This window comes from Protopterus annectens, chromosome 17.part0 (assembly GCF_019279795.1).
Source record: "Protopterus annectens isolate FY-2018-M chromosome 17.part0, PAN1.0, whole genome shotgun sequence".
Lineage (NCBI taxonomy): Eukaryota > Metazoa > Chordata > Ceratodontiformes > Protopteridae > Protopterus > Protopterus annectens.
Genome location: NC_056751.1, coordinates 731,190,748 through 731,215,615, shown reverse-complemented (window position 1 = coordinate 731,215,615; position 24,868 = coordinate 731,190,748). Strand labels below are relative to the sequence as shown.

At 40.7% G+C, this 24,868-nt stretch overlaps 1 protein-coding gene across 1 annotated transcript in view; it reads right to left on the bottom strand.

Moving 5' to 3' along the window:
- Positions 1 to 24,868, bottom strand: part of PEX19 (peroxisomal biogenesis factor 19) — a 743,396-nt gene that overhangs the window by 426,074 nt on the left and 292,454 nt on the right. The gene's annotated exons all lie outside the window — the stretch shown is intronic.

Below are 24,868 nucleotides of genomic sequence, written 5' to 3'. Positions count from 1 at the left end.
AAAAAACAGTAAACATAACAAGATGTGACACAACTTCCCCAAAAGTGTTACTGAAATGTTACACCACAAGTGTTTTAAACTTCCTCAATGTCAGAATTACATTTATTTACTTGTTCAGAGCTCCTTATTTATTTTTTAATAACACATTTTAGCTTTGCTTGGAGCAGTATACCATCTGTTGTGAGTTAAGGTAAGTCACTGTTACAGCCATGGGGCTGCGAGAATATTTGCCACAGAGGATATAACTCCCCGGGGCCTGGGCCATGAGCAAATGAACAAGTACTCCCAGGTAATGGCTGTCTGACAGAGTGTCACTTGCCTGTGACTGTGAGAACAGCAACATGGACTCCTCTCAGTATCCACTGTCTTTTGTGGCAAAATTAACACTTATAGGAGGGAGAAGAGAAAGAGCAAACGTTTGATCCAAAATCAGGTACATCTGAGAGGTACTGCTCTGTTACTGTGCTCAACTGCTGGCAAAGGAATCTACTTTTTCCTGGGTAAACTGTAACAGTAATGAAGATATGTGGTAGCCAGACTATCTTCTAGAGAATACACAGTGGTGCAGCGGTTAACGTTGCCGCCTCACAGCAAGAGGTTCTCCGGTTCGATTCTCAGCTGGGGTGCCTTCTGTGTGGAGTTTGCATGTTCTCCCTGTGTTCGCGTGGGTTTCCTCCGGGTACTCCGGTTTCCTCCCACATTCCAAAGACATGCATCTGGAGCATTTCTCCCCGGGCCTCCACTGAAAACAGGCTCTGTGGAACCTAGTCGGACATTCCCGGTCAACAAATGTTAAATAAATAAATAAATAAATAAATAAGCACAGTCTGATTTCCAGGGTGGGAAAAGGACAAGTCAAATGCATAATGGCATTTTTAAGGTTTTCCCTCTTACATCCACAACCCCAACACATACTTCTCAATCTCTCAGAGCAAGAAATTTGGACAAAGCCAAAAATAATGGTGGGACAAAGGCCCAAAAATAGTGAGGGACAGATTTTAAATATTGCTCCGGTAAACTCAGACAGTTTCTAGAATCAGAGGTTTTATGTTATTATGTATTTTCTAATGCATATAAAGTCTGAAATTCAAATGTTTGACATTATTTATTATTATTTAGTGACTTCAATCTTCATGTTGGTATCCTATAATTCTACTGCAGTGGGAGGGGTTACATATGTATGCAAATTGTATGCTAATCAGCTTCCCGATTTTTGGCCAGTTGTACCTATTTTTCATGGGACTATGTCCAAATTTTTGATGATCCCAGGTTGAGAGGTATGAAAGGGATAGAACACTGACTGAAGAACACTGACCCATCTCCTGAGCAGAGAACATCCACTCCATGATGCTGAAGGCAGAGGTGGAAGCTGGCCTTCTGAAGACAAAAATCCCAGTATCTTAAGATACTCGGGACATGCCCAAATCTGGGGCAGCTAACCTCAACCCCAACATTGAGACCAGGGCAGAGCTGTTGAAGGTCGAAGCTCCAAACAGAAGGGATGAACTCAAACTTCAGTGAACCCGACCCAGAAGTGACAGCTTCAGCTTGGGGCTCTAAGGTCCGCCTGGCTCCAGCACAGCCTTAGGCAACCAGACCAAGGTAGGAGTCGGTGCCAAGGATGGCCAAGCCACTGGATCAGACCCATGAAGTGGGAACACAGCTGGATTTGAAGACCTCGAATCCATGGGGACAGAGAGGAAACCAAGGTGATGAAGCCAAACTTCCAGGAAGTGCTACCAGACCTGAAGGGATAAGATCCAATTGCATCAGAGTTTGCAAAAAAGGACCTCATCAGCTGCTGCATGTCTGGTGCTTTGAAACTGCCCATTGACCGAATGGAAGACATTACCGATGGGGGCTTGAATTGTAGCTTGGATGATGAAGAGCCCCGCCTGCAGATTCAAGCTGGAGAAACTTGGGACTAGGGCAGAAAAGAAGATCACAGTAACATCTTCGGTGGAGTGGAGAGGGAGAAGGAGAAAGCTACCCTAACAAGACAAAGCACCAACCTGGAGGAGCTTGGTACACTGAGTACCAAAGACAAAAACTCAACGAGTGCAGGTTTTTCATTTAGGATACCCCTATCCATTTTTCATGCTACCCATATCCATACCAAAAGACAAGAGCTTCCAGTTTCTCATTTTGTTTTGTGTTATCATTTGTTTAGTTTCTTCTCGCACAACCTTAACTGCCACAACGGAATCCTTTTTAATCCACACACCTAAATACTTCATTTCACCATGTCCCCAAAATTTGGGTACTGGTGGACTGATTCCTGTGTGGGTACATAGTTTACAGTTACAGTCTTTGTTTTATCTTAAAGTTTATATCCTGAAAAAAACCTGGAACTGCCTCAGAATATGCCACAACACTGAGATATCTTTTTCTGGTTCCATCAGGTGCAAAGTAATATCTGTAAATAATACCAACTTTTCATGAACCCAGCACCAATTATACCCTTACATTTCTGAGTCACAATTTATTTGCCAGTAGCTCTAAATGTAAAAGAAATAAAGAGGAAAGAGGACATTCCTGCTTAGTTCCTCTGTTCAGAGGCAACTTATCAGACAGGAACCCTTTCACTTTGATTTTTGCCTCCGATCCCTGTTAACTTAAATATGTTTTTGTCTAGCTTTTCTTCTCTTTTGCACTGTAATGCTTAAATTTAAAACCAAAAAAAAAGAAAGAAAGAAACAGAAGAGGAAAAATAGGCATATATTTACTTGAATAACTATCACAAACAATAACTAAACATACTTAACTCTAAAATATGCAATTTATATACTGAAAAGTTTCACAGAAATACTGTTAAGAAAAAAAAAAGTTTTACCTGCAGTTACCTTTTTCCTTCCTCCTCTCCTTCAGAGTCCTTCCAAACATCAATGGCATGAATGGAGGAAAATGCCTTTCGGTTTCAGGCAAGCATTAAGACAGTCAACAAAAGTCCACTCTTTCTACTTATTCTTATAAAATCTCATATTTATTCACTAATTTCCATGTTGCTAGTCTTTTTCCTGCTCATCATCTCCCAACTCCAGATTCCAGTTCAATTCCATGGTGCTCCCAATTCTTCAAGTAAACTCCTTTGCTTCTCGATCTCTCAAGCATTTCCCTTTGGAACAGTGAAAAATGTTTCATTCTCCCAATGTTCTTTATTATCAGAAGAATCAGAAGCAGAGTCCCTTTCTGCTTGAAGGCTCATTTTTGTTGGACAAACTTTTGCATTTCCTCCTTAGCCTGTTCTCCATCAAAGAATGGGTTTGATCCCTCCAGGAATTCATATTCTAAAAACAGCTGGATACAGCAGCTTGAATTTTACACCTGCCTCTTGACATTCCCTATTATTGGAAAATATTTTTATGTCTTCTGCCTAGTGTACAGTGATTAATCATTTTCCACAAACACTCTACTGTCTCCACCTTTTAATACTTTGCCCCTTTGCCACAGTTTTCTCAGAATCAACTCTTTCAGCTAGTAGTTTTCAATCTTTACTAATAAAAGTTAATTAGCTGCTTTCTCGTGGCCAGATTTGGAGCATACCCACGGTGTGCACTTTCAATTAACAGCAACAGCTGTGGAATAACAGCCCAAATGCTTATTTGTTCCTTCATAAAATTAGTAGTCTGTTCGATCTAGTTTCACTGGTACAGCAGAAAAACGCATTTACCCTACGTGCTCTGCCCTCTAAATCTACCTTTTAAACATCTCTTGTTGAGCAGTTTCATACTTAGCCAGCCTTTTCTTCATTTCAACCTCTGACTTTTGACGTTTTATCAGCTCATCTGAGTATATGTTTAAAGCTTCTTCCATTTTTTTCCCAGTCTTTTGTTATTTGAGTCTATATACTCCTTCAGTATTACATTTTATTTTATTCAGCTTTGAGCACCTTTGACTTATTCTTCCTCTAGGTTACTGGAAGCTATGTATTGCACCAAAGCTGGAGCTGGGACTGCTTTTTGCTGCAGGATTCTTCCCAGTCAGTGTTCTTTATTCTCCTATTCTAGTTTATTTTCTTTTAGATTCTCTTAGTTTCTTTTTGCAGGCATCCAGACAGTTTACATTCTAGCCAGTACATGAATTTTACTCAAATTGAGAGTAACTCTGGCTGCAGTTTCTCAGTTTCTGTTATCACACGTGGAGCGCTGAAGTCAAACTGTTGATCAGTCTGTAGACATCTTAGCAATCCATCTTCATTTGACCTTGAAATAATTAAGTCTATAAATATTTCCATTTGTGCCTTTTCTTGGTTTCCACATTCTTCTGCTTTATACAGATCATACAATTATTGAACTACATCTAATTCCTCTATAGAATCCCCAGTTATTTTCTTGTTGTGGGTTCTTATGTTCACCTGCAATCCTTTCCATATTCTGTTGCCAAGGCTGTTGTGCTAAAAGTTTTTGCCCTCTGGAGTTAACAAAAATAGCTGCTTAACAGCGACATTTCTACACTCATGCATATTATCCAGGTCCTCTATTATTTTCCCTTTAGCATTTTGTAACTGCTCCCCCATTTGCTCTGTGAGGTTCCCCTTATTTTGCAATACTTCAACTTTTGTCAACTCTTCTAAATAATTTGCATTATTTTCCCCTAGATCTCTTTCTGTCTTATGATTAGCATGGTTTAAACTCCATTTTCATTTTTCCCAACTCAGTAGCTGTCCCATTCGAAGAAATGTATTTTTATCTTTCTAACTCTCGCATAATTTCTAATACTTAGCCTTTAAATTCCTCTCTAACAGGGAAGGAGGGGAAGTGCCTGTATTTCATTTCTACTTCACTGCCCTGCATATTTATCTCTCTTTTTTTTTTTTACTGGTGCATGATCTGAAACAGTTAATGGATGTGTGTCAATTAAATACACATGGGCCTCCATCCATCCAAAACCATTTTTTCCTCATTTTTACTTATGATGTTGGGGTGACACATCAACAGTGATAATCATCTACAGCCAATGGTCACATCGCTAGGCAACGACAGCCCTGCCACGGTACATAGACTTACTCCTATGAAATATTTCTATCCAGTATAGCCCAGTTCTTGTACCTTGGGAAATAATGCGTACACATTCTATCAGTTCCCAATAATGAATTCACATAATCCATATCAAACATTCTCATACATTTCTTCCAAAACTACTTGTTACATTTTCCCTTCTTGGTCCTCCCGATATATCCTTGCTACTACAAATCAGGTGCCAATCCCTCACCTATACATATTCTCTGCAAAAAAATGATTACTTCTCCTAAAATTCTCTTAAGCCCCATAACAGCAGTTTTAAATAGAATATAAATTCATGCCAATATAACTGTTTTCCCTTTCGAATAAACCCTATTCTAACACAAGTCTACCATTATCTTATTTTTTGTTGTTGTTCCTCTTCTATTACTACAGGAGCCTCTCTAGCAATCAGCATTATTTCTCCTTTTTCCTTCTGTCCCAGATATTTAGGTGGATGTCTACCCCAGAAATCCTTTGCCAGACTCCATGCTCATTTCTATCCAAATGTGCCTTCTGAACCATTATTTTTTTACATAATACACCTCTTACTTTGGATAATTAATCTTTCTTTTTAATACCTATAAGGCCTTTTACATTCCATGATAATATGGACAGATTAATCATTATGACAAAGATCTTACTCCTACATATTACACATTCAAAGACACTGTCCTATATATTTCCAATTTTTAGTTGGCATACAGACATTGGCAGGCTGACCTTTTGTGTAACTGCTTATTCTCATCTCCATTTGAACCTATGTCACATTTTCAAGACTTTTTACTTCGATGAAAGGACACACATAAAAAACTTAATAGATTTTCAGAACCCCATCTCCTTCCAACTTGGAAGCGCACACAACTGTGTACATTTTCAAAAACATGTTTACCACTCCAGATAATCATAATTGTCTCAAACTGACAGATGCACCCACTAGCATTACCTAATTTAAAATGAAAGTTACTCTTGCTAAAGCAAATGTAACACCCTTTGTTCCCACATACACTATTTACAATCTTTTCTTTTTGGATCTCTGTCCCTCACCCAGATGTGAACAACTTGCTTGCTTTCAGTAAATATTCACTTTTATCCCAAAGATAAAAGTATAATGGCTACCTTAATGGCCACCTTGCATAAACTACATTGTATACTGTTAGGTTAAATATGTACTCTGCCAGGAAGGCAACTACTTGTATAATTTAATTCACTTCTCTGTTTAAAATTTCAATTTTCACTGAACTGCTTGCTAATGTACCTTCACATGTTAATTACACAGGACCTCCCACCATTAATTGCTGTGCCTACAGACCTGTCATCTCCAAGAAAAGACACCTGACTTTGCAGATGCATGAAAGAATCTTTGCGAATTACAGTCAGAACACACTGCTAGCTTTCTCAAAATTAACTGGGTGCACATGTAAACTTTTTGCCTCTCAAAGAAAGCCTCTGCTGATGGAAAAAAAAGTTAATGACTTTACAAATACAAGAAATAACTAACACTATTCATGACTCTCATCAGTTTATCTTACTTTTCAAGCATATTTATTTTACAAAACCCTCATCTACAGCTCAAACCAAGGACATTATTATAGATATCCATGTATATAAAACAAGAGAAATTACTTTTAGTTCTACTTGTGTCATCAGTTTACTTTTATATCCCTCCACCCCAGCAGCCCTAAAGCATAACAGTATACCAACTTTAACTTGCTTCTGTATAACCTTTCTTACTTGCTACAGTGTAAAGCCTGGAAAGCTTACAACTCATAACAGCTACTTTCTTGCTTTATTATCTTTGACATGTGCAGCAGTAACTGCTAAGGCACTCCTAAATCTCATTTAAAATACCCATGATTACATACTAACCAAGACTGCATTGTAATAGAACATGAGATTTACATCATGAAAAATGTATACAAATTAGTAGGATGAAAAACTGTTTTACATACATTCTTCAGTCTATTCAGTGTCATTTTAAGCACTAATGATATAAATGCTTTACAGTCCACCAACCAGTTTAAAACGGTCAACAAAATTCCATTTTTTCTCCAGCCACTTCTGGCAAAGCCACTTTTCACCTGACTATCCCTATACTTAACAGGATTTATGCTTTTATAGCCTCTCATTTATTCACTAATTCCACAAAGTTGCTGCTTTTCTTCTTGATCCTCTCCATCTCCAAACACTAGTCTCTGGTTCATGTTCAAGGTGCTCCTGGTTCTTCTAGTCATTGCTATGCTTTTCTGTCAGTTTTCCTAGGGACAATGGAAAATATTTCACTGGCAAAATCTCTGCATTGGCTTTATTACAGTCAGAAGAATGAGAAGCAAAGTCCTCTTCTGCTTGCTGGCTCACTCTGTTGCCTAAACTTCATTTCCATCTTAGCCAGTTCGGCATACAAAACGTATTTGCTCTTCCAAGAAAAAATATTTTGATGAAAGCTGGATACAGCAGCATGAATCTCACACCTGCCTTTTAACATTCCCTGACTACTAACAAGCTTGTTTCTCTTCTGCCTGGTGTACACGGAATAATAATTTTCGACAAACACACCACGGTCCTCAATTTTTAAAATTTTCCCTTCTGCCACAATTTTGTCATGAGTAGCTCTTTCTGCTAGTATGATGGTATCTTTACTAATGCAAGTATTGCCTGCTTTCTCATAGCAAGATATGGGGCACACATACAATGTGCCCCCTCCATTTACATGTCTTGCTGAGGAACACAAGTCCAATTGTTTATTTGTGCTTTCATAAAATGAACGCAATCTGTTCCGTCCAGTTTCTCTGGTACAGCAGAGAATCTCATGACGTTATGCTGTCCTATCTCGCCTTCATTCTTTACTGGTTGGGTTCGGAAACAATCCTTGGTTCTGACTCAACCGTTTACAAAAGCTCGAGGTCTTCCACTAGCTCGTGGCTGTATCCCTATTCCATCATGCCCTAGGAGAGTTCGTCAGACCTCATTTACTGCTAAGAATATTGTATGTTCTCCATTTTGGTTCTGGCTAAGTTTACCTTTTTTCTTCTAATAGTTCGAAATAAATATATTTTTTTCTAACGTTTATAGTATATAGCTTAGTTCTAAATTAGTGTGTTTGTTTTGTGCTGTTTGCTTTAATTGGTAATTTTTTTCCACTTTAGGCCGTTTTATCTCTTCCCTATGCCTTTCACATTTTATTCCTGTCAGATATGCTCGTTTAAGTTAGAGAGCCTAGAAAAGTGTTATGTGTGTAACACTACATTTTATCTATATATATATATATATATATATATATATATATATATATATATATATATATATATATATATATACACACATACAGACACACACACACACACACACATATATATATATATATATATATATATATATATATATATATAGGTTCACTTCAAAATCCTAAAAGCTCAAAATACTGAAAACTCATAATATTGAATCTCATAATACTGAAAAACATACAGGACACCAACACTGACTGTATTGCAGCAGAAATACATACAGAAACAAAGAAAAGATAAACCATATCAGTCTAAACCAACTATAAGTAGTGGGGCAAGCCCCCTGTGCCCCCCACACCCCCTGCTACTTAAATAGATCAGCTCCGAGACTGCACTTCACTACACTAAGGTGAGTTATGCTGTAGTATAGTACAGTAAAAGGGAACATGACTAAGGGTACAACAGGCAGTCATGAAGCATGTAAAGGTATGTTTGCCATTTTCTTCTGTGAAGTGCAATCTCAGAGTTGATATATTTAAGTAGCAGGGGGTGTGGAGGGCGCAGCCCCCCACCTGGGGGTTTCAGGGGGGCTTGCCCCCTGCTTATAGTTGGTTTAGACTGATATGGTTTATCTTTTTGGTTTCTGTATGTATTTCTGCTGCAATATAGTCAGTGTTGGTGTCTTGTATGTTTTTCAGTATTATGAGTTTTCAGTATTTTGAGCTTTCAGGATTTTGAGATTTAGGATTTTGAGCTTTCAGAATTTTGAAGTGAATCCATATATATATATATATATATATATATATATATATATACATATATATACACACACACATATATATATATATATATATATATATATATATATGTATATACACATACATGTTGGTTTAAATTGTAGAGAATAAGCTCATTTTTTTCAGTTAGAGAGCTTCCGTTGGTCCATTTTAGTTAGAGGGCCTAGAAAGTTTTGTAAAGATATAGATATATTGGTTTAAATTGTCGAGGGTAAGCTTGTTTTCAGTTAGAGAGCTTCTGTTGGATTCGTTTAAGTTAAAGGGCCCTCTTACTCTTTACAAGCAGATCAGTTTGCTTTTAAGGACTGCCTTCATTTTGCTAAAGCTTTCTGCTTAGGTGTTTTTTTTTTTTAAACTCTTGTTTTAATATCAGCAGCGATTTTTTTCCTGTTGTTGCCAAACTTTGATTATACAATAAATAAGGATCATAGTAAATCTAAACCTTTCGGGTTTTAAAACGTGTACGAAATGTCTCCAACTGAAGGTCACAAAGTCTGTGTCTATTGTCTTGGTGCAGTCCATCTGCAGGAATCTTGTAGCATTTGCCATGCATTCAGTAGCAGAGAATTGCTGGAAAGGAAAAATAAATTAATATCAAGAGGGTTATTGAAGTCCCCTTTTACAGAAGCACTTGAAGAGGGTCAGAGTTCTTCCAGTTTGTCAAAAGGCCCACCTTCAAGAACTGAGAAGTCGGGAAAAAGATCTTCCACCACTTCCACGCAGTCTGAACCGAACAAAAAATTGGCAAAAGAGTCTTCTTCAGTTCCAGAGACCATCAGAACCGAAAAATCTTCCTCCTCGGTTCCTGCTGCATTTTCGGAGACAATGGAGTTTCAAATACGGACTCTGTTCCCAACCCTCAGATCTCACTTGCTCCAACGGGTCAGATTTCCTGCTCCCTCCTCTTGGTCATCCTGAAGCCTCTCCAATGATGATGTGGACCGTGTGGTGCAGAGACTCTTGAGAACACTGACATTGGCAAACTTTTGTCGGCTCCAACCCAGAGGGTTCAGAGTCGACCAAGACCACCTTCTTCCCCTCCATTCATTCCTGGACCTCAGAGCCGGACAGTCTGGAACTGGTTGTAGTGGAACCATCGGACCTGAGAGCTGCACCAGGATCTTCAGGGCTGACTACGGCTCTGACCTCCTCGGTTCCATCTCAACTTAAGGGGTCTGGGAGTCAACGCTCTCCAGTCAGGTCCGGAGAGGGAAGTCGGATCGGACAGTTGTCTGAGCCGAACTTGCCTCGCGGGGCCTCGGCACGGGGGAGCTCGGCTCCTACATCTTACATCCTAAATATTGTTTTTTTCTGCATGCAGGAATACACTTTTCAACCACTGAGTGATTCCAGTGGACAATAAAGAATATTTTTCACACATAAGCAGGCTACAAGCTCATAAAACATGCACAAATTAATACATATAAAGTTTACAAATTAAGACTTTATGATTTTTCCTACACGAAAACTTTGGAAGCTGCGTTCGGATAACTGTTCAGATAATTGACTCTCTACTGCAGTGAGAATCGAGTAGGAACGTTCAGCACGGATTGTGTATTTTACACCAAGCTAACAGTGGCACTGAGGCAGCTGTCTCACTAAAAACTCAAATTGGAAGAAATACCTGCATTACTTGATAACCCAGCAAAATTGCGAATACTAGCGATTAATTAATTTTGTTCTAGGAAATAACACTCCTTGTAATGAAAAATAATAATAATAAAAGTCAAACAACTCTGGTCTAGTTACGTGAAAATTAAAATCATATAGTAATCTAAGTCCAATCAGAGTCCATAGTATGGATTTTATTGTATAAAAAGCAGGACAAATGAGCGCTGTAATAGCTTAGAAGTTTGTTATATTCAGGTTTTATAGAATCACGTCTCAAGTTTATTAACATACGTTGTCGTGAAATCACATTTACATTCAATAACTGTGTGTGTGCAGTTCGTTTGTGTTCATGGGTAAAGCATTTCTTAAACTCTTTTATATAAGAACCTTCTTTGACAGAGTACATAAAGTGCATAGCAATTGTTAAGTCAGACGCTAACAATTTTCCCGTAGTTCTGTTCTTGATACCCTCATTTTTCTTATTACTTCGATATTTATATATAAATGAAGATTATCAATAATTTTAACCAAAGACATTTATGTTCGGTAATAAGTGGAGCGGGGTTTGAGGGTGTTACACAGTAGGATATTTGTTTTGACAAGTATAAATAAATGTGTGTGAATAATTCTTTTATTTCGTATAATGTTTTGTATGTTTGAGAAAGTAGGCAAAATGGATGCTGCTGGGAACATTACGGAAAATAACCTGGTGGGCCAATAAAGGACTGATGACCGTGGGTGGCAGGAAATCTGGGGACCAGGACTTGCTATGAAGTGGCATGAATTAAGTGAAGCTTTAGTTGAACTTATGTTGATATGACATTGTCGGCCATAACGATGGAACACTTACTGCTACTTATATCTGGTTTAAATGTTTCAATCCTCAAGCTATTTTTAATGTTTCATTGTTTCAATCTTTCGATTTTTATTTTTCAATTATTCAACTTTCATTTTTCCTTTTTAATGTGCAAGCTTAAAATTAACCCTTTCAATTATACTCATATTTTTGTTTGTAGAGTTTACCATCAGCTTCTGATAACAGCCTGCCATTTTTCTAACACAGATGTACTAAGAGTTTGCTACCAGTTTTTTGTCAAAATAAGCCCGCCATTTCTCTGGTGCAAGTTATTTTCCACAGGCAGATCTGAAGAAGGTAAAGCGAAAGCGCTGTCCCCTGGAACAACACTGGGGGCTTGTTAATTCAGGTTCAACAACCACCCCACAAAATATATGGCACTATTCTAAGTTGTTTACAGGTCAAATGTCTACATTTGAATTAACTGGGCAAACACTGAATTCAACTTATATATGTCTAAGTAAATGAAAATGACAGATTTTATATATTTTATCCTAAGGACATTGTGGAAAATCTTCAGTGCAAGTCATGCACATGGACTCTTAATTCGTAAGAAAGACAGTATTTGGGAGACCCCAATGTGCACTAACCACAATTCAAGGTGCTCCACACAACAGCATGGCATGAACACAAGTTATTTGCATTTTTATGTTTCTTTTGGTTCATGTTGTTTATTTGATTGTAACTTTTAATTATAACTTTCTTTTTTCAATCCCTCAGGCATTAATTCATTTAAAGTCTATGTCTCCTATTTCCATACGTTTTTCATACAAACACCACTAAAGTCACGCTAATATCCTATATATTTTTTTCCCCTCTCCACCCACGGTCATCGGCCCGTTTATTGGCCCACCAGGTTCTTGTCCGCAACATTCCCAGCGGCATCCATCTTGCCTACTTTCTCAAATATACAAAACATTATACAAAATAAAAGAATTATTCACACTCATTTATTTATACTTGTCAAATGAATACTGTGCAACACCCTCAAACCCCGCTCCACTTATTACCGAACATAAATGTCTTTGGTTAAAATTATTGATAATCTTCATTTACATATAAATATAGAAGTAATAAGAAAAATGAGGGCATCAAGAACAGAACTACAGGAAAATTGTTAGCGTCTGACTTAACAATTGCTATGCACTTTGTTAGGTACTGTGTTAAAGAAAGTTCTTATATAAAAGAGTTATAAAAGAGTTTAAGAAATGCTTTACCCATGAACATGAATGAACTGCACACACACAATTATTGAGTGTAAATGTGATTTCACGACAACGTATGTTAATAAACTTAAAAGAGACACAAGACTATAAAACCTGAATGTAATAAACTTCTTAGCTATTACAGCACTCATCTGTCCTGCTTTTTATATAATAAAATACATACGACGGACTCTGATTAGACTTAGATTATTATATGATTTTAATTTTGACATAACTAGACCAGAGTTGTTTGATTTTTAGTATTATTGTTTTTCATTACAAGGAATGTTATTTCCTAGAACAAAATTAATTAATCGCTAGTAATCACAATTTTGCTGGGTTACCAAGTACTGCAGACATTTCTTCCAATTTGAGTTTTTACTCTCTATTGTAGTGGAAAAGGTAGAAAAGTATACAGGAACATTCCTGTCCAAGAAAAGGTGTTAAAAAAAAAATCTTGTATTATCTTTATTCCTCTCCCAGATGAAAAAGCATCTGTCTGTTTCAGGCCTTCTTGCATGGAGTGCTGGAACAGAATCTTGTCAGTTAATTGTTCAGAGAAGAGGCAAAGAGGTCTAGCATGAGAAACTCCCAATATATGGACCTAATCTTGGAATACCCCCTGATCTTTTTTCCATTTGTGAGGGTCTGCATGGTCCTTTTCAGTTTGTGTGCCACACAATTTTGCTCTAACGGAATGTAGGAAGCCTGCACAGTACTGTGAATTTATATACCAAGCTAACATGGCTAATCTGCAAAGGGCTATGACCTGGATCCCCCTTGCTTGCTGATGTACAACATGACTGTGGTATTGTCTGTAGCCACTTGAAGAGGTCATGGGAACCAAAATGGTTCAGACAGTTGAGTGCCTTAGTCAGAGCAAGCATCTCCTTGACACTTATGTGCTTGTGCCTGTCTTTGGTGTCCCACCTCCTGAAACTGCTCCCCAAGCAAAGTCTGAGGAGTCTGTCATGATGACTGCTATGGAGCAGGGAAGGAGAAAGGGAGACTTGGATTTAAAGTTATCTCTTGTCTCCACCAAAGAACTTCTCGTCTGACAAACCCCAGCACTGGGTTTTCAAAAGATAAAGGAGTTAGTACTGTGATGACAGAAATTTGAGACACCACTGTATCTTTTGCATGTGGACTCTTTCCAGGGGTATCATGAGAATCACAGATGCCATAAGACCCAAAATCCTGAGGTGTTCCCTCACAGTGACTGAAGTCTGAATGGAAATCCTTACAAATATATCAAATAGATATTTTTTCACTGTGGAAGAAAAGCTCTTTGAACTAAGGTGTCTAGGTGACACCCCAAGAACACAATCATGTGTGAAGGCATCAACACATCTGAATGTTTTCATGGAATACTAGCTTGTGTCACAGATCTCTCACCCGAGAGATTCCTGATACCTTGAAAAAGACATAAGCAAGTCATCTTAATATGGAAATATGTTGATACCCTGTAGCTTGCAATGAGCTACAACTGGAGCTAGACACACTGTGAACACGCTTGGTGCAGTGGATAGTCCAATGGGTAAGGCAGAGAATGAAGTGTGTGATCCACACACACACATTAAATCTTAAGAAACGTGTGGAGTTTAGATGAATAGGGATATGATAAGCATCTTTTAAGTCTAGTGTTGCCAGGAAACTTGCAAGAGATAGAAGGAGCAAGACATTTGTGAAATGACCATTTTTGAATTTGGGCACCATCTCAAACTGGTTTAGGAAGAGGATCCAGAACTTCTCTCCAAACATTTTCTTTCTTTGGCACTAGGAACATCCTTGAATAAAAAACATTCCTCATCTGGGAAGGAAGAACTTGTTCTACTACTCTTTGAGACAGCATGCGATGAAGAATGAGTGGAAGCAAAAAGTCTGATCTGGAGGATGAGGAATGACCTCCTGGAAATGAGGAATTTCCTCCCATTGCTACCTGTAACCCTGATGAATAATCTTCATAATCAATTTGTCTGAAACTATCTGTTGGCCAAGAGAAAAACAGATTCAGACTTTCTGAAAGAAAGAAAAATGGGCCAGGGTGGAAGGGGGTCACAAGGTCTCTTAACAGTCCTTCAGACTAGTTGGACTGTTCTTGGTTTTGGGAGGTTCAAGACTTCTTTTTGGAACCCCTTGCCAATTCTTCCTAAAAAGGAAGTTATGTACTTACCATAATGCGCCATCTGTGTTGTCCATTTTCATTCTTCTTCATTTGATGGGTTCGGATCTGACTTGGCCATTACAATAGTTCATGGCCTCCAACAAACTCTCCAGCTGCTTTTCTACCCATAATCCACCATCCCCAATGCCCCTCAGATCCTATTTACACCTTGAGAAAGAGGAAGTACAAAAGAAGTGCCATAACTGGAGTTCAATGAAATAGACATATGGTATCCTTAACAGTCTCATTCCTCCAGAAGTCAGTTATGAGAAATGGAGGGGGATGGAGGGTGGGGAGTTGAGGAACAATAACTTGGGTAAGTAAGTAACTTCTTTATCTGATGATGTTAATTTTCATTCATTCCTCAACTGATGAGACAGAGTCCCCAGCAACCTAAATCCCCAGGTGGACTCTAAGGAAGGATATTCTTGAGTAAGAATGAGCCAAAGGCTGACCTTCGCCTTGAGACCAGGTCAAGTTTGTAATGAGTGATAAAGGTATGAGGAGTTGACCAAGTTGCACCCGCAAATATATTATCCATAGAGGCTCTTGACTGGAATACAGTAAAAGTTGTTATAGCGCTGGTTGAATGAGCCTTTAATGATTTTGCTAAGGGAAGATTCAATTTGGTATACACAAATGAAATGCAATCTGTCAACCAACTTGCTAGAGTTACCTTTGTGAATGACTTGCCCAATTTATTATGGGCAAAGGAAACAAATAACTGATCTGTCTTTTTAATCTCTTTTGTTCTGTGCAGGAAGAAACATAATTGTCTATGAACATCCGGTAAGTGCAGCATATATTCTCCTTTATTTGAAAAGTTTGGGAAGAATACTAGCAAGGCTAATGGTTTGGTTAATGTTGGATTCGGACACCACCTTAGGTAGAAAGGAAACACTGGTACATAAGATGACCCTATCCTTATGAAAAATCAAGTATGGGGGCTACGGAGATAATGCTTGGACTTCTGAAATTCTTCTAGCAGATGTAATTGCAAGTAAAAATACAGTTTTCCAGGTTAAAAATGTGAGATCACATTTAGGTGCAGGTTCAAAGGTATACTGTATTAAGGCTTGCAGTAGTAAATTTAAATCCCATGCTGGTACAGGTTTTTATAAGGGGGTCTTAGCAGAAGAGAACCTTTCAAAAAAGGCTTTGCACAGTTTAAAGGAAGCCACGTAAGAATTTTGAAACCCCACATGAAAGTTAGATATAGCTACAAGTTGATGAACTAGTACCCTCATTAAACAGAATGAACTGCAGCTGACACGGGGTCTATCTGATTATGCTCTGTCCAGTAAATAAACCTTCTTCCATTTACTCCTGTAGAGTTTTCTAATAGAAGGTTTTTGGAAAGATAAAAGGATGGAACGGACAGGGAAAGTGAGCACTGGTTGCCTGGCTATAAAGAGAATTGGAGAAATCGTGCAGTTAGTTTGAGATTTGAGATATCCGGATGAACCATGCCTGTCAGGTGAGAGAGAGGGTCTGGAACTGGATCCAGAATCCAAGGTGGGTACTGCAGATGTGGCCAAAGGAAGGGAAAACAAACCTGTTGAGGCCAGTAAGGTGCAATGGGGATGACTTTGCTCTTCAACACTGCTGCTTTTTGAAGGAATTTGGGAGTCAGAGAAGTTGGAGAATAAGTATACAGAAGACCGGGGGCCAACTGTGGAACAGTGCATCCCTCGGTGACTCCCCTGGTGGGGGGGGGGGGATCAGGGCAAAGAAGCTGCTGCACTTGTTGTTCAGGGGAAATACAAAAAGATCACAGCAGGCTGGCCCCACTTACTGAAAATAATTTCCGTCACCTTGTTGTTGACAAACCACTCATGAGGCAGTAAAATGGAACTGCTCAATTTGTCTGCTATTATACTGGACTTCCCCAGAATATGCACTGCTATTAGGGTTGGAGGCTATCACCCACTGCCACACTCTTAGGGCTTCTCAACACAGGGGATAAGATCCGATTCCCCCTTGTTTGTGGATGTACCAAACTACTGACAAGTTGTCCATTTGCATTACAATTGTGCCAAAAGGGACAGAGTTTTAGAATGCTTGCAACGCCAAAAGCACCACTCATTTTCAGAACACTGATATGAAAGTTGTCCTCTTTGGGGGACCAAATGCTTTGGACCGTCTTCCCCAAAAAATACCCACCCAATCTGAGAAGTGTCCATGGTCACTATGTTCTTGGGCTGAGTGAGAATGAAAGAAAGACCTTGTAACAGTTGTGGTGACTACGTCCACCAGGAAAGGTACCATTTGTATATCCGACATTCTTATCTTCGCGAACACTGGCTGTCTTCCCCAAAAAATACCCACCCAATCTGAGAAGTGTCCATGGTCACTATGTTCTTGGGCTGAGTGAGAATGAAAGAAAGACCTTGTAACAGTTGTGGTGACTACGTCCACCAGGAAAGGTACCATTTGTATATCTGACATTCTTATCTTCGCGAACACTGGCTGAGAGAGTACTGACCACTGTTACTGGCATTCGATCCAGAATTCTCATGAAATATCTTGCAAAAGGAAGTAAGATTATTGCAGCTGACATTGATCCCAGGGCTTGAAGAATCAACGGGGGTTGAAATTCTGGTAATGCAAATTATTTTCCTGACCTATTTCCTTACTGTTAGTACTCTCAAAAGAGGAAGTGATGCTACCACGGATACTGTGTTGAACACTGCTCCTATACATTCCAATATCTGGGTTGGTTGAAAATGAGGCTTGTTATAATTTATGATTATTCCAAGATATGAGCAGGTCTGTAACACTTGTTCTCATACCTGTATCAGCTGATGCCTGGATGGGGCAGTAATGAGACAGTCTAATATTGGAACACCCAGAATCCTTGCAGTCTCAAGTGAGCTGCTACCATTGCCATGCACTTGAACAGTCTAGGGGCTGTGGTGAGGACAAAGGGCAGTGCTCCGAACTGAAAGTGACTGGCTCCCAGCCAAAAGCCTAAGTACCTTCCAGACTGTTTATTTTTATGTGATCGTATGTACACCCTGAAGGTCTATTGAACACATCCAACTGTCCTTGCTCAGAAAGGACAGAATGGACTGAACGATGACCATCCGGAACTTGGTTTGTTGAACTGATTTGTTCTGCACACACAGATCTAAAATTGGTCTACAGTCCCCTCTTTTCTTTGGCAATAAAAAGAATCTTTTCTATTTTGTCTGGAGGGACCTCTTGGATGACTCTTTCTAGCAGCATTTGGATCTCTAGTGATGCTGCTTCCCTCTGACAGGGTGGAGCATCAGAAAATTTTCTGGATAATGGAGGTGGTAGGGAAAAGGGAACAATATAACCTCTGGAAATAATTCTCTGCACCCATGATTTTTTTTGTTATGAATAGAGATAAGTGACCCTCAGCTCCCTTCAGAGGAATGCAATCAGACCTACCCCTTCTGGTGCACTGTATGGGTCTCTTGGAAAAGGAATCTCTAGACCCTCAGTTTTGCGAGTCTCCTCTACCACAGGAGCGTCTTCTACCACTATCACTCCTCACTTCTGTCTCTGGGGCAACTTTCTCCGCGTGTCCTGGAAAGCACCCTGAGACTTCCTGAGCCACATCTTTTGACCTCCCTGTTGTTTCCTAGAAAAGGTCCTTTGAATGGTCTAAAAACACACACCCACTGCAGAGAGGGTTCTTCAGTCTTTCTCACACCTGGACAGTGTATGTCATTTACAATGGGGTCAAACAAGGAAGATCCGTCAAAGGGAGCACTGACAAACAATGAGTTGAAGGGCTCCGCAAAAATCACACAGGTGCATCGAGGCATGCCTCCTGATGGAAATACCTGAACCAGCGGCCCTTGAATCATCTTCTGCAACTTATGAGATGAGCATCATGGACAAATTTGCAATAGATTGTAAGGTAACCAACTGTGAGGCCACAGAAGATTGAGCCTCAGCAGTAGTGGTCCCTGTAGTGGTCCCTTACAGGGACCACTACTGTGAGGCCACAGAAGATTGAGCCTCAGCAGTAGTGGTCCCTGTAAGGGATTTTGAAAGTTCCTTGATCAAGTCCATTTACAGTCTTGTGAAGTGTGCCAAGTAGTTCAGTGATCTGAGAGTAAAAGTCACTGAAGCATAAACTCGCTTCCCAAATCTGTCCAGTGCTCTAGATTTTCTATTAGGGGGATGGACAGTGGAACTCTGTTCAGCGAGTTCCTTCTTTGTAGCTGCCATCACCATTGCATCAACTGGTACCCCTTTACTCCAATATTCTCTTCCTACCAGTGGAGCCAGAATCCTATCTGGTCTCCTGGGGATCAGCTCAATCATATCAAGTTCTTTCCATGCCTGCCTAGAAACCAAACCAATGAGCTCTTCAGAGGGCGGTGTCACCAAGGAAGTAGATGTGTCAGTCCCAAAAGCTTCCAGAAATACTGACTCCTCAGGAGTACGGTTTTAGGCAGAGCAACCACCCTTCTGTTTAAGGATCTCAAGAATGTCTCCAAATTAAACTTCATCAGGCGGTGATTTGGGAGACCCTTCTCCTTCATCCAAGTCCATATCCTCAGTGATAGACTCTTGAGGAGTGTCCAAGTGCCTCCTTTTGCACCTTCTCTTCCTAGGTACTTCTTCAGTGGGATGATCCGGAGAAGTATCAGAAAAAATGACAATACCCTGCTGGGTAGACTGGAAGCTTTGTGCTGGCTGTCCCCATGGAGCAGAATTTGAAGATTATGATGCAAGGTCATCAGAGATGTTGAGGGTGGATCAGAGGGGGACGGACCCTTTTGACTTGTCGCAGCAGAGAAAACCCTCTTCAAGACCTCAAAAGCAGACCGCTCAGAACAGAAGGAAGCCAACAGAGCCAAGAAAGAGCTTCTGGCTCATCACCTCCCTCTGCTCCAAGAGCAATTCACCAGAGGTGGAAGCCAGAGCAGAGTTATCCAGTACCAAAGCTCAAAGAGGAAGAAATGGATCTGAAAACCTCAGCGTCGATCCTATGCCCTTGGATCCGACCTGGAAGCTTCAGCTCAGAGCCATCCAGATCTAAAGATGTTGGGGCCACTGCACTAAGGTTAACAGTCAGATCCAAAGACAATGCACTCTTCAGATCACACTCAGAAGGGCCTGGAACGCTCGGCTATGAGCACTCTAATACCATAGGTTGGGTCAGAGAAGGAGTTGGCATTGGTGGAGAGGTGGATGGGTAGTTGCCCTGGCCCAAAGGGGTAGAAACTGAGAGAACTTCCTTCTGAATTTGCACTGTGAAGAATTTCCTCATCATCCTCTCCCCATCTACTTCCATGAGGTCCACAAGGAGTCTTTGGAAGGGGGAAGGAGGGAGGGTTTGTAAAAATGAACGTTGAGATGGACAACAAACATGGAACGTTATGGTGAGTACATAACTTCTTTATGTTACATTGTCCTATCTCACCTTCAATCTTACAATGATGGGACAGTGTCCCTAGCACCTTTTCTCTGGGTGGGTCACGAGAGTACACCTTTAAGCACCGTGAACCCAAAGGAGGCCCTGTCCCTAGAGGCCAAATCCACTTTGTAATGTGTTTTAAAAGTATGAGGAGTGGTCCAAGTAGCTGCTGCACAAATATTATCCATAGGAATTCTGGCTTGAAAGGCAGAAGACGTAGCCATTGCTCTAGTGGAATGAGCCTTCACTTTGAATGGTAAATCTCTGTTATTTGAAGTAGAGATGAATGTAATGCAGTTTGAGAGCCAGTTGGAAACAGTAGTTTTTGAAACTAAGCTACCCTTTTTTCCGTCAGAGAAGGATACGAATAACTGGTCAGATTTTCTAAAATCTTTGGTCCTATGCACGTCTAGTTGATGTAATTTGTATTCTGCCTTTTTGCTGTGATTAAGAAAGAACACTGGAAGCTCAATGAATTGATTTATGTTAGTTGAAGAAGAGACTTTGGGTAAAAATGATGGATTAGTTCGCAAGGATACCCTATCCTTATGAAATATCAAATATGGCGGTTTAATAGAAAGAGCTTGCAACTCTGATACTCTTCTAGCAGATGTTATAGCCACCAGAAAAATGGTCTTCTGGGAAAGGAAATTGAGGTCTGAAGATGATGACGGTTTCAAAAGGTAGTAACGTCAGGTGAGATAAAACAACATTTAAATCCCAAGGAGAAAGGGGTTCCTTAAAGGGAGGTCTTAATAAGGAAGCACCTTTTGAGAAAGCTCTACCCAACCTGTGTGACATTAAGCTCGAGATAGAATCACTAATGTGAAAATTTGAGATTGTAGTGAGTTGTATTCTGATGGTTGCTGCAGCTGAACCTTGTTGGAAGAGTTCCGCCAAAAATTCCAAAATAGAGTGGATGGGCGCAGAAAAGGGATAAATGTTCCTGTTTTGAGCCCAGAGGGAAAACCTTTTCCATTTGCTAGAATACAATTTTCTAGTGGAAGCTTGATGACAAGACATTAAGATATGTCTAACTGTAGGAGTGAAATTCTGAAGCCTGACTAAACTGGGAAGTGGAGCAGCCAAGCTGTCAATTTTAGTGTGTGGAGAGAAGGATGAAGCGCACCTGAAATGTGTGTCAGCTGGTCTGGAACTGGGTCCAAAGTCCAAGGCTTCTCCTGAAGATGAGGCCAAATAAAGGGGAACCAAACTTGACGAGGCCAGTAAGGAGCAATGAGAATTAACCTGCTTCCCAAGGAGTGTGCTTTCTGAATGACTCTGGGTATGAGAGGAAAAGTACAGCTGTGTACACTTACCATAAATGTAGATGTTCGAGTGTATTCACTGTTTCAGTCATCACATTTGGGTTATCTTCCTGCAGTTAGCCCTCAGCCAGCCTGAATACCAGAGTCTATGGATTCCTGCATCGGATGCCGTCTCTTCTTCCATGACTTCAGGTCGCCAGGGGTATAAAACATGCAGCCAATGCCATTACATCAGTTTTTTTGCCCCAGATGTCAGGTGCCCCCACAATGGGAAGCAATTGTATGTTATGGTACACCTGCAGCAAAAAGCAAATGCACCAGAAAAACTTAAATATACCAAACAAGAAGGAAAGGTAGAGCAAAGAGAAGTCAGGGGGTTGGAGGGAGGGTAACCAGGACTGCAACAGTGAATACACTGGAACATCTACATTTATGGTAAGTGTACACAACTGTACTATGTTCTTTGTGTTTCGCTGTTGCAGTCATTACATTTGGGTTGATTCCCAAAGCTAAGGAAGGGAGGAGAAAGTTAAAGAGTATTAGGGCCAGCTATTAAGCCCTGCAAGACTGCAGTGGCAAAACCAGCTCTGGATTTAGAAAAAAACAGGCATGTGGTAATGCTTGGTGAAAGTATGTACAGAGCTCCAGGTAGCAGCTTCTAGGATGTCCCTGGTAGGGACTCCTCTGAGAAAGGCTGCAGAGGTAGATGCAGCCCTGGTGGAATGTGATCTTATCCCCTGTGGGGTAGGTTTTCCATGGTGCTTGTAGCAGAAATGAATGTAATGGGCTATCCATTTGGAAATGGTTTGCTTTGAAATGGCCTTCCCCTCTGCCACTGCAGCAAAGCCAACTAGCAGCTGTTCAGATTTTCTGAGAGGCTTAGTGCTGTCCAAATAAAACCTACATTGTCTGTGCACGTCCAGAGAGTGCAGTATTCGTTCTCCTTTTTTTGTGGATTTGGGAAAAAGGTAGGCAAATGAATGGACTGATTTAGGGCCACACTAGACACCAACTTGGGCATAAAGGAAGGATTGGTCCTGAGGAAAACCCGGTCTGCATGGAAGATAATGAAGGGTTTCACTGCCATGAGGGCCTGTAATTCAGACACTCTTCTTGCTGAAGTGATGGCTAGAAGGAAGGCTGTTTTCCAAGAAAGGAATTTCAACTCTGCTGTTGCAGCTAGCTCAAAGGGAGGGAGAGTGAGCTTTTCCAATACAAAGTTAAGGTCCCAGGCTGGAGTGGGGGCTCTCCTGGGGGGGGTCTTAAATTTTTGGCCCCTCTGAGGACCTGTTTTAGCAGGGGGTGAGAGAAGAGGGATGGCTAAGTATTATAATGTGCCGAAATGGCAGAGACGTGAATTTTAATTGACGAGAAGGATAGGCCCTTGTGGAGCATTTCTGTTAAGTACTGAAGAATATGACGTAAGCTGGGCACCGTTGTGCCCATCCCCTGAGTCTGGCTCCAGGAACAATATCTTTTCCACTTTTCAGCATACGATTTTCTAGTACTAGGCCTCCTTGCCTCCAGAATGACATCTAGCACCTGCTTACTGAGGGATGCTACTGGAGAGCTCAAGAAATTAGCAAGGTTCAGGGTTTGAAGCTGAGGGTGCAAAATCTGGCCCGTCTGCTGGGACAGCAGGGAAGGGGTCTGAGGCAAATGCCATGGTTTAAGCAGCGTCATACCGCGCAAGAGGGGGTACACCAGTGCTGGCATGGCCAGTCTGGTACAATCAGTATTGTCCTTGGCTTGTCCTGTTTGATCTTTAGCAGAACCTTCGAGAGGAGAGGCAGGGGGGGAAAGCATAAACCGAGAGGCTTTCCCAGATAAAGGACATGGCATCCACTTTTCAAGCTTGACTGTGGGGAGGCCTTGTGCAGAATTTGTCCAAATGGTAGTTCTGAGGAGAGGCAAACAGGTGTATCTCTAGAGTCCCCCATTTGTTCCTCAAGAGGTTGAATATTTTTGGTTCCAGTTGCCATTCGTGTGGGTCCATGAGATTTCTGCTTAAATCGTCTGCCAGTGGATTTAGCTTGCCTGGCAGGAATTGAGTTTGTAGGTGCACTTGGTAGCTCAAGGCTGTGTTCCACAGAGCCATGGCTAGTCTGCAGAGAGGGTACGAGTGGGTTCCCCCCTGCTTGTTTATGTACCACATAACTGTGGTGTTGTCTGTCTTTAGCAAAAGTTGTCCTGGAAGAATGCGGTCTTTGAAGGCTGTCAGGGAATTCTGTACAGCCAACATTTCTTTTTGATTGATATGCAGGTGCATCTGTCTCGGGTTCCATCTGCCCTGAATGCACTGCCCTGCCAAGTGAGCCCCCCCATGCATAATCGAATGCGTCTGTTGTTAGGGTTTGGGTGGCAGGGGGTAGAGTGAAAGGGAGCCCCTTGTTGTGGTAGCAGGCCTCTACCCACGAAAGGAACTTTATACAAAGAATGATAGGAATCATTGACTCCAGGTCCTGAGAATGCTGACACAATAGGCTTTTTAGATACCATTGTAGTTTCCTCATATGCAGTCTTGCATATGGAATTAGTAGAATGCAAGAAGCCATGAATCCCAGGGCTTGCAGATAGCTGGGGTTTTGTGGCCAATCGATTGAAGTAGGTTGTCAAATAAACTTGTTTCCCCAGAGTGAGAGAAGCCATCTGCGGAGTTGTGTTCAAGCTTGCACCCAGGAATACAATCTGTTGGCAGGGTACTAGGTGAGATTTCTTTTCGTTTATGGTGTACCCCAGTGAGATTAGAACTTTCTTTACAAATGCCAGATGTTGCAATAGCGAGTCCTGGCTTTCTGCCTGAATCAGACAATCGTTCAAGTATGAGTATATTTGAATATTTCTCTGCCTGCAAAATGCAATGCCTAGAGCTAGACACTTTGTGAATACCCTGGGCGCAGTAGATAAGCCAAACGGAAGTGCAGAGAACTGATAGTGCATGGAGCCTGCCCTGAAGCGTAGGTATTTCCTGCAAGATTCCCTTATTGGAATGTGCAGGTAAGCTTCCTTTAAGTCTAAGGTTGCCAGCCAGGCATCTTTGCCTAGCATAGGAAGAAGATGTTGAAGTGTTAGCATTTTGAATTTTAGAATTACCAGAAAGGTGTTTAAAACAGAGAGGTCCAGGATAGGATGCCAGGAGCTGTCTTTTCTGGGTACCAGGAAAAGTCTTGAATAAAAACCTTGTCCCTTTTGTTCTGCTGGGACAGGTTGAATAACCCTGATATTTAGAAGAGAGAGAACCTGCTGCTGGGCCCCCACCCACTGACTTGAGGATAGATCTGGCCAACCGTTTGGGGTTGGTAGTGTGTGGAAGTGGAATATGTATCCTTTGGAAACCATGTT